This window comes from Boleophthalmus pectinirostris, unplaced genomic scaffold (assembly GCF_026225935.1).
Source record: "Boleophthalmus pectinirostris isolate CB_2022bp ecotype Guang Dong unplaced genomic scaffold, ASM2622593v1 HiC_scaffold_4, whole genome shotgun sequence".
NCBI lineage: Eukaryota > Metazoa > Chordata > Actinopteri > Gobiiformes > Gobiidae > Boleophthalmus > Boleophthalmus pectinirostris.
The window spans coordinates 37249692-37260267 of NW_026571353.1; the positions used below are offsets into that span (position 1 = coordinate 37249692).

At 39.4% G+C, this 10576-nt stretch overlaps 1 long non-coding RNA gene across 1 annotated transcript; it reads left to right on the plus strand.

The window, feature by feature from the left end:
- Window positions 1-1584, plus strand: LOC129411229 (uncharacterized). The gene is made up of 3 exons (XR_008633203.1): window positions 1-69; window positions 266-319; window positions 1433-1584. It is a non-coding gene; the product is annotated as an uncharacterized LOC129411229 (long non-coding RNA).
- The last annotated feature ends 8992 nt before the right edge of the window (window positions 1585-10576 follow it).

Here is a 10576-nt window from a genome sequence, read left to right on the forward strand (position 1 = left end):
CTGTCTGAAGGTCCACAGAGACATCTCCCGCCTCACCTGGGTGAAGAGTCTACAGTCGTCTGTGTCTGGGTAAGACTGAGTGATGTTCTCCTCATTTCTGTCTCTTCTCTTGTTCAGATCTGATCTCTGCTGCTCTGAGCAGGTTTGGGAGGTTCTACCAGAGCAGCAGTGGAATCATTTTTGTCCTAAATTCTCCTCATAGTTTTTGTGGATGTGACTGAGGAGACGTGTGAATGTGATCGATTATTATTGGTTTGTTTCACAGATTCTTTGTGGATAAAGAAGAATTGAAACAGAGGATTGTGCAGCTCCTCCTCAGGTAAAGTCTGATCACACCTGAGTCTGACCTGGTTTAATGTGAGACGTAGAGTTTCTAGAATCTTTATTTAACATTTTCAAACATGAGCTCTGTGTCCCAGATGGAGCTGTACAGGTGAAGTGTGAACTCTTCTAATCAAATACAACTTTTACTCACAACTGTTTTAATGCTGATTTATTCTGACAAAAACAAGTGAAGGTCAAGTCGTTTATGACGTCACTGGGAGTTTTGTTTCTAACGTCTGTTATCCAATCAGAAAACAGAATGACACTCACACAAACCTCTCATTTGACAAATCCTAGAAATGAACCTAAAATGTCTCTTATCAGATGTGGTCCCAGCTCATTTTGAACTCTTACAAGCGTTTATACTCAGTCCATTTCTTTATGAGCACAGATTTGCTTCCACTGTAGATCAGACCAGAGGTTTTCTGTTCAGATTGACTGATTCATTTTTGTTTGGAGTTTGTGCCAAGAGAGAAACAATAATCATGTATACTGCATCTACATTGCAAACAACGGAAAAGCACATTTCTCCAAAAGGAGTTCGAAGAAGAAAAACTTATATGAACCCAAACCTGTTCATAGACATAGTTTGGTTCCTTCTGTGCATTGATCACAGAACTTAACAAATATTTACATATAGCAAAAAAAAATGACATACGTAATATGTTTATAAAATATAATTTTAACACCCAAACCTTTTTTTTTTTTTTCCAAATAAAGATTCAAATAAAAAGGAAAACTCCTCAGACAGAAACTGTACATTTGTGGAACAGTTTATTTCATTTGCAGCACGTCTGTAGAACAGAGGATTTTCCCTCCACACATGATACAAAACAAGGAGTGTGTTAGCGCCACCTGCTGGAGCAGTGGTGGAACTACACTGCACCAATGCAGATTTCTGCAGGTTTTGCATACATGTGATTTTTCCAGATTTTCAGACATAAAAATGCCACTCTCATGAATCAATCACACAAATCTGTTTATTTATTTATTTATTTATTTGGGGGGGGGCTGGGCTCTTCCTCACAACTGTCTCAGAGTGGATCAGCTGAGTCTGAGAACTGTGGGAAATACAGTGGAGAACTGAGCTCTTTAAATGTCTCCACAGGTGGGAGGTGGAGTCCTTGAGATTTCTCCATGAGGAGGTGGAGAAGTCAGGACGGTGCCTCCTGAACTTGAGAGAAGAGGAGTCATTGCCAGCATCTGTATTTAAACTAAACCCTTATGTAACAGATAATGTCCTGTCAATCATCATTTCATTTTGTTTTCNACTTAAATGTTAGATTAAAAGACATAATTCCGTGTGGTACTGCCTCCGTAACTTTATTTTGAACAAACTGGGCGGACTAAACCTTCTACTTGTTTGTGACTTTGACATCAATAATCTTCCTGTGTCTTGATCACAGTTCCACAAGCAAATGTTACTGTCCTGGAAAATGTTTTATGTTCATAATTATTCTCCACACTCCACAATAATATGGAATATATAATAATAACCGACGTGTTCTACATCGTAACAAATCAAAGAAATATTGAGTCTGTAGCACATTTAATGGATGAAAGTGGATGTGAAGTGAAAAAGCCCAGCTCCTCTGCTCCGAGTCTTTACCTCCTGAGCTCATCCTCCTCTGTTCAGTTGATCATGTTATTCTCAGTGTGTCCAGTAGGTGGCAGTAGAAAACACAACAAACACAAACCAAACCAAAAACAAATATGAGGGGAAAACACAGAGACACCGCTGAGGAAATTTACCTGTAAAATGAGTTTTAAGTTTAGTTAAAGCAGTAAAATTGTGGTAAAATCCATATAAAAAAGTAATTTGTCTCAATTTAAATGTAAAATGAATATTGTGTTTAATTTAAATAAGGACAATGAGAAGCCTTAGTTAGATTTAAATGCAATTGGCAGATTTATTTTATATGAAGTTCCCCAATTTAAGTTAAAATGTAGATTAGTAAATAAATTCAATTTAAGTCCTTAAAATGTTAAAAGCTAAACTGAATAATTAAATCATTTGATTGATAATTGGCATTTGATTGTTTAAATATAATCTGATTTATGGTAAATGGTGTAAAATGTACTAAGTTAAAGTAGCACTAATTATGTATATATATATATATATATATATATATATATATATATATATATATATATATATATTAGCTATTAAAAACGATTAATTAATCCGTTAAAAATTTGTGATGATACAATATTACATTTATTTCATATAGTCATTTAAAATTGTATAAAATAAGTTATATTATAATAAATAATACATATTGTAAATGAAGTATATTAATTAAAATTCAAATAGATTAAATTACTAATGAATTTTTGAAATGTAAATTTGATTTCATTATTACGCATATTTGTTTACTTCAAAGATTTTCGACCTGCTACTGCTGCAGCTACTACAAATACTACTACTACTACTACTACTACTACAACTACTACTACTACTACAACTACTACTACTACTACTACTACTACTACTACTACTACTACTACTACTACTACTACTACACTACTTACTAACTACTACTACTTACTACTACACTACGACTACTACTACTACTACTACTACTACTACTACTACTACTACTACTACTACTACTACACTACTACTACTACTACTACTACTACTACTACTACTAACTACTAACTAACTGACTACTACTACTACTACTACTACTACTACTACTACTAAAGGAACTGAACAATTTCAATAAAAATCTTCAGTCTGAGTTGAGCTTGTGTCTGTTTTTCTGGTTTTCCAAGTTGGACCTTCGTTCCTTAATTAAAGACTTGACAGTGGAAATTTACAAACTAACAATCAATTCTGTGCAAAACATGATTTTAATCCTTCATGTTTTTATGTAATGCACTTCCTAAAGAACACACACATCATGACTCTCAGACTTCAGGTCATGGTGCAGTTCACACTGGGAAAGATCCTGTGAAAAAGTGAACATCAAACCTCCATGTTTGTTTTCCCAGTGGGACGTGTCTATTGTCAAAGTCGATCTTTTCAAGTCTTTTGAACCATTTCACTTTTGTTTCTGGTTCTGATATTGTCATATTTTAGTTTTGGGATTCGGACATCGTAATTGTTGTGGTTGTTGGATCCTAACAGCGGAAAACGACTCGAGAAATGTGTTTGTGAACTTCATAAATGCAAAAGTGAATCAGATGTGTGTGACTCAAACCTCCGTTCAAACTGTTTCTCTTCCCAACAGAATTGAAAAATAGTGAAAGGTGAAGGTGATGGGCAGGATTGATCCACAGGAAGAACCAAAAAGGAAACATTTGTCTGACTAAATCATCCCGAGTTTACAGAGAACATTAACAATGTTATTTTTAAGTGTTTTTTTTTTTTTTTTTTTTGAGAGAGAGAATTGCTGAATAAATACATTGTGTGATTAAAACATAATCGCTTGAATAATTGTGATTTCAATATTGACCAGAATAATGGTGATAATGGTTTAGTCCATAATGGAGCAGCTGTAACACAGAGGGAGTGGAGCTCAGACGAACATCACTCTGTGTAAAAATACAGACACATGTTAGTCTGGATTTGTCAGACAAAAGCTGATTTGAAATCCATAAATCAAAACCTGAGGATTTCTGTCTCGTCGCCTTTTAGAACTGCAGGTTTCATCGTGTCAGAAAAAGTTTGTGTAGTGATTTTTAAAGAGTAATCTCCTCTACTGCCAGCAGATGGCGTCCTAACCCCAGCTCAGTGTTGTGGTTTTACTGTAGAAACTGTATGAGGACAAACTTTATTCACTTTACTGTGTGACGACAGATGAATGAATGAATGAATAATGGGCTTTATTGTCACTTCTCTCCACATGTTCATGTTCATACAAAGAACCGACAACGTGGACCGGAGCAGGAGTCAGGGAGCAGACAGGAACAAACACTGCAGCAGAACATGAGGAAGGGGGGGAGAAAACAAAAAGAACCACCCCAGATCCTGTTCTGACATCACGACACTGGGAGAAAAACACAAAAACCAACAGCGTCCAGACACAGAACAAAACACTTGACAGGACGAGCAGCAGGGGAGGGGAGTGAACCCGACGAAGGCACCAGCTCCACATCCACAGATAAAAAGTGCTGGATACAACAGACTCGCCACCACCAGGTCGAGGTGTGAAGCTGCAAGAGGCTGAGGATTTAACTTCTGAAACATGAAACGCCAAAGCAAAAGGTTCAAGAAAAAAACACAAACAAAACAAATAATCCATCATTATGTTCTTTAAATCAGACCTGAACTTGTATTTGGAGTCATTCCTGCATGTTTGAGAATCTTTAATCCTTTATTTTCTATTAAAATAGTTTTGATTTTTGATCATTTGTCAAGATTTAATAAAGTGTGAATAAAATGAAAATTAAATGTGGAAACAAAACTGAGTGTGTCACATTTTCTTTGGACACTGCACAAACTGGAAATTCAAGATTTAACTTTCTGTTTTGGATAAAAATCTGCTTCTGTTAAAAAAAAACAGGACTAAACCAGGACTAAACCAGGACTAGACTAAGGCCTTTTCCACTTATTCCGCTGTATCATTGGTTTTATCCTTTGATTTGTCAAGTTGAATTGATTCAAAAAAAGTAAAATGTTCTTGATTTAAGTCATTTTAACTTGAATAGATTTTGTTTTGTTTTTTTGTTTTTTTGTTTTGTTTTTTTTCCAGTGAAGCGCTGGTCTCCTGACCGCTGGTCCGTGTATCCCTCCCTCACTCCTTTCACTCGCCCTGGGAGGGCATCTGACTCTCTCTGTTTTAGTCCTGGTTTAGTCCTGCTTTAGACCTGGTTTAGTCCTGGTTTAGTCCTGGATTAGTCCTGCTTTAGACCTGTTTTAGTCCTAGTTTAGACCTGCTTTAGATCTTTAACTTCTTATGTTCTTTTTAAAGACGATGCAGTAAAGTGTATTTACCTTGTTGACATGTTTCGGCTGCTGCATCTTCAGAACTGTCACCGGTGTTGGTGGTGACGTGTCGTATATCAGCTGTTGTTACTTCCTGTGGGCGTGGTCAGTTGTTGTTACTTCCTGTGGGCGTGGTCAGCCTGATGGACCTGCAGGTCGCTCAGACTGACCACGCCTCCCGTCGCCCGGTGTCTCTGGAGGAGGGTGTCCCAGGTGTGTGAAGGAGGAACGCGCCGTCATCACGGTTAATTCTGTCCGTGCCTCGTTTCCTGATTTCACCGTCCTCCTTGATCCAGCGTTTGAACTTGTTGTTTTTCAAGATCCAATGACCCGAGTCTCTCGTCCTGATCATAATGTGGTTGTTCCTTTTACAGTGTCTGATGTGGAGGATTTGAGGTTTTCCTGTTCTGCTTTGTCTTTTTGTGTTCTGGTGAGTCTCCCTGACGTGTCGGTGTCTGCGAGTAGTGCACCGATGAAATACTCATATCACACGACATCATATCACTGTTCACCAAAACACCTGTGGATGTCACACTACGCATAGTACAAGAAAAACTTAAAAAGGACAGACACTCAACCACAAGACGACACAGTAATATTCAGTTCAATCACAACACGAGGAAAGGTAGAAAAGAGCGGAGCATTTCATCTTTTCTTTTGGACATTAGAATCCACCACATCGCAGACGGCAGCATCAAAATCACTGTATACCGGAAACCTACACACACTGACCAATATTTACTCTGGACATCCCAACATCCCACTGCACACAAACTTTCAGTAGTAAGAACATTATTCGAACGGGCCACACTCATCACAGACCGACAGGGAGGAAGAGGAGAGACACATCATACAAGCACTCAAACAATGTCAGTATCCCATAAACAAAGGCAGACAACAAGTTATCAATAAAACCAACAAACCCCGGAAAAAAACACAACAATCCAACACAGGGCAGCAGGACAAGAACATAGTCACACTACCGAACATCAGAGGAACAACCGAACCATCCAGAGCCATGAAAAAACACAACATAAGCACTGTAGTAAAACCAGACACAAAACTCCACCAACAACTCGTACATCCCAAGGACAAAATCCCACAAGAACAAAAATGCAACACCATCTACGAAATTCAATGCAAATCATGCAATAAATCACACAGGGGAAACAGGCCGGGCATTTCACATCCGAAAAAAGGAACACCAAAAGGAATGCGAAAAGGAAACGTCAGGAGACTCACCAGAACACAAAAAGACAAAGCAGAACAGGAAAACCTAAAATCCCCATCAGACACTGTAAAAGGAACAACTACATTAGGATCAGGTCGGGGCTCGGGTCATCGGATCAGAAAACAACAAGTTCAAACGCTGGATCAAGGAGGACGGTGAAATCAGGAAACGAGACACGGACAGAATTAACCGTGATGACGGAGCGTTCCTCCTTTCACACACCTGGGACACCCTCCTCCAGAGACACCGGGCGACGGGAGGCGTGGTCAGTCTGAGCGACCTGCAGGTTCCATCAGGCTGACCACGCCACAGGAAGTAAACAACAGCTGATATACGACACGTCACCACCAACACCGTGACAGTTCTGAAGATGCAGCAGCCGAAACATGTCAACAAGGTAAATACACTTTACTGCATCGTCTTTAAAAAGAACCTAAGAAGTTAAAGTATATAAGAAGACAAAATGAACATCATTGGCCTGCTTTAGACCTGTTTTAGTCCTGGTTTAGACCTGCTTTAGACCTGTTTTAGTCCTGGTTTAGACCTGCTTTAGACCTGTTTTAGTCCTGGTTTAGACCTGCTTTAGACCTGTTTTAGTCCTGGTTTAGTCCTGCTTTAGACCTGTTTTAGTCCTGGTTTAGTCCTGCTTTAGACCTGTTTTAGTCCTGGTTTAGTCCTGCTTTAGACCTGTTTTAGTCCTGGTTTAGACCTGCTTTAGACCTGTTTTAGTCCTGGTTTAGTCCTGCTTTAGACCTGTTTTAGTCCTGGTTTAGTACTGGTTTAGTCCTGGTTTAGTCCTGGTTTAGTCCTGGTTTAGTCCTGTTTTAGTTCCTGGTTTAGTCCTGCTTTAGACCTGTTTTAGTCCTGGTTTAGTCCTGCTTTAGACCTGTTTTAGTCCTGGTTTAGTCCTGCTTTAGACCTGTTTTAGTCCTGGTTTAGTCCTGCTTTAGACCTGTTTTAGTCCTGGTTTAGTCCTGCTTTAGACCTGTTTTAGTCCTGGTTTAGTCCTGCTTTAGACCTGTTTTAGTCCTGGTTTAGTCCTGTTTTAGACCTGTTTTAGTCCTGGTTTAGTCCTGCTTTAGACCTATTTTATTCTTGGATTAGTCCTGCTTTAGACCTGTTTTAGTCCTGGTTTAGTCCTGGTTTAGTCCTGCTTTAGACCTGTTTTAGTCCTGGTTTAGACCTGTTTTAGACCTGTTTTAGTCCTGGTTTAGTCCTGGTTTAGACCTGTTTTCCTGCTTTAGACCTGTTTTAGTCCTGGTTTAGTCCTGCTTTAGACCTGTTTTAGTCCTGGTTTAGTCCTGGTTTAGACCTGTTTTAGTCCTGGTTTAGTCCTGGTTTAGTCCTGTTTTAGACCTGTTTTAGTCCTGGTTTAGTCCTGCTTTAGACCTGTTTTAGTCCTGGTTTAGACCTGTTTTAGTCCTGGTTTAGACCTGTTTTAGTCCTGGTTTAGTCCTGCTTTAGACCTGTTTTAGTCCTGGTTTAGTCCTGGTTTAGACCTGTTTTAGTCCTTTAGACCTGTTTTAGTCCTGGTTTAGACCTGCCTGCTTTAGACCTGGTTTAGTTCCTGTTTCATTACTCAACAGTTTGAACACTTCTTCTTCTTTTTTTTGTTGTTATAAACATTGATGATGGTGACATTTTGACCACAGCTTCTCTGTAGTCGAGTCCCAGAAACTCACTGTGACTGACACATGCAGAGAAGGAACTGGTCATGTGTCTTGCTCAGGGGCCAGGGCACCATGGCAGAATGTATTTAATAGACCAGGACTAGACCAGGACTAGACCAGGACTAGACCAGGACTAGACCAGGACTAAACCAGGACTAGACCAGGACTAAACCAGGACTAGGACTAGACTAGACCAGGACTAAACCAGGACTAGACTAGGACTAAATCAGGACTAGACTAAGGCCTATTCCACTGTATCATTAGTTTCATCATTGATTTGTCAAATTGAATCAACTCCAATAAAGTAAAATGTTCTTGATTTAAGTCATTTTAACTTGAATAGATATTTTTTTTTGTTTTGTTCTTTTGATTTTTGTTTTGTTTTTTCCAGTGAAGCGCTGGTCTCCTGACCGCTGGTCCATGTATCCCTCCCTCACTCCTTTCACTCACCCTGGGAGGGCATCTGACTCTCTCTGTTTTAGTCCTGGTTTAGTCATGGGTTAGTTCTGGTTTAGTCCTGCTTTAGACCTGTTTTAGTCTGCTTTAGACCTGTTTTAGTCCTGCTTTAGACCTGCTTGTTAGGCCTCTTTCATTGCTGAACAGTACCACTTCTTTTTTTTTGATAAACATTGATGATGTGACATTTTGACCACAGCTTCTGTGTCGAGCCCAGAAACTCACTGTGACTGACACATGCAGAGAAGGAACTGGTCATGTGTCTTGCTCAGGGGCCAGGGCACCATGGCAGAATGTATTAATAACCAGGAGTACCAGGACAGGACTAAACCAGGACTAGACCGGACTAGACCAGGACTAACAGGACTAAACAGGACTAAAACCAGACTCGACGAGGACTAAACCAGGACTAGACCGGACTAGACCAGGACTAAACCAGACTAGACCAGGACTAAACCAGACTACAGGACTAAACCAGGACCAGGACTAAACCAGGACTAAACCAGGACTAAACCAGGACTAGACAGGACTAGAAGACTAACAGGACTAAACCAGGACTAAACCAGGACTAGGACTAGAAAGCAGGACTAAAACCAGGACTAAAACAGGTCTAGGACTAAACCAGAAGGACTAAACCAGGTCTAAAGCAGGTCTAACAGACTAACCAGACTAGACTGGATTAGATCTGGACTAGACAGACTAACAGACAAAACCAGGACTAGACTAGACCAGACTAGACTAAACAGGGACTAGGACTAGACCTGGACTAAACTAAACAGGACTAGACCAGGACCTGGACTAAACCAGGACTAGACCTAAGACCTGGACTAAACCAGGACTAGGCAGGACTAGACTAAGGCCTATTCCACTGTATCATTAGTTTCATCATTGATTTGTCAAATTGAATCAACTCCAATAAAGTAAAATGTTCTTGATTTAAGTCATTTTAACTTGAATAGACATTTTTTTTATTGTTTTTTTGTTTTGTTTTTTTGTTGTTGTTTTTTCCAGTGAAGCGCTGGTCTCCTGACCGCTGGTCCGTGTATCCCTCCCTCACTCCTTTTACTCACCCTGGGAGGGCATCTGACTCTCTCTGTTTTGGTCCTGGTTTAGTCCTGGATTAGTCTGCTTTAGTCCTTGCTTTAGACCTGTTTTAGTCCTGGATTAGTCCTGGTTTAGTCCTGCTTTAGACCTGTTTTAGTCTTGGTTTAGTCCTACTTTACACCTATAGTCCAATGAGATTCATTTGATCTTCCGATATTCTATGTTATTAGGTTCTTTTTTTCAGAACTACAGTCCCTGACAAAAGTCTTGTCGTTTATCCATTTTGTAGAAACAAAAGTTTATAACCTGACTTTAAATTAATCGATTGGTTTTAGAAATGTCTCATATGAAGCTAAAACCCTCCCAAATTATGCTCAATAAACTAAAATAAATTTGCTTCACTGTAAGAAAGATTGATCATTTAATGAACACAGAAAGGTCAGATTTTGGCAAGACAAAAGTTTGTCGCCTACAGAAAATTGAACAAATAATTTACTTCAATACAAAAATATGTTGCATAACGTCAGTGAATGAAGTAGTGGTGCTGTGAGATCCAGATTTAATATCTTGTATGACTCCATGAGTTTGAAGGACGCATCCATGCGGTTCAACAATGATTCATACAGTTTGTTGATGAAGTCATCAGGAATAGTAAAGAAAGCGTCTTACAGCCTCCCAGAGTTCATCAAGATTCTTTGGTTTTGTCTTCCATGTTTCCTCTTTCATTCTACCCCAGACCTGCTCAATGATGTTCATGTCTGGTGACTGGCTGGTCAGTCCTGCAGCACCTTGATCTTCTTCACCTTGACAAACTTTGATGTAGAGATAGAAGTATGTGATGGAGCACCATCCTGCTGCAAAATCTGACCCTTTTATGGTTGGGAATGTAAGAGGAGCTAATACTTCTTGATATTTTAG